Here is an 861-nt window from a genome sequence, read left to right on the forward strand (position 1 = left end):
ATATATATATGCGCTGAGAGAGAGAGAGAGAGAAAGAGAGAAGGGGGATCATATTTTTCTTATTGGAGTTATGATCGTATCGACATTTCTTGCCTCTTAATTTTATTATTCTTATATTTATTATAATATTATATTATATTTATTATAATTATTACTTAAGAACAATTAAATAAATTAATAAATCATATACGATCGCGAAATATACAAGGAACTGCGAAGAACCGTCGAAGTAAATTAATGTCATATTCGCAGCTCGGCTTTGCACCGTATAAAATATACGATAAAAATCTTCAATTTTAATTTATGAATATAATAAATCTTTTTTTGAAATCTATATTCAATCTTCTTATATCGTTTTTTATATCATTCTTTTTTCATTTCATTTTTATATCATTCTTTATATATCGTTTTTCTTTTCAATATGAAGAGTGAAAACAACTTTATCTTTTATATATACAAATACTTCATTTATAGATTTTGAAAGATATTATTTTTTTAATTTCAATCATAATTGTTTCCGGCGACTGTAATCACACCGGCACGCATTTTAATATTTGCGATGCGCACGATCGACGAGCATTATCGTCTTCTAACACACGCATTCACGCTTGTACAATTACACTGTGTACACTTATAAAATCATGCTCAAATACAAAAGCACATATTACTCATTCTCACACACACACTTACACACACTTGTACACTTAAACACACACACACACACACACACACACATTAAAGGATGTATATAATTTTATTTTATTTTGACACCAAACAAATCGCGTTTTATTTTACTGCTGTTTTCCTGAGACCTGATCTCGATTGCGGTTATCCGATTGGACTGGCAGACTCGCGAAGGCC

Source organism: Camponotus vicinus, unplaced genomic scaffold, assembly GCF_025532165.1.
Source record: "Camponotus vicinus isolate PSW18456_S1 unplaced genomic scaffold, iyCamVici1.0 SCAF_1, whole genome shotgun sequence".
In the NCBI taxonomy this organism is placed as follows: Eukaryota; Metazoa; Arthropoda; class Insecta; order Hymenoptera; family Formicidae; genus Camponotus; species Camponotus vicinus.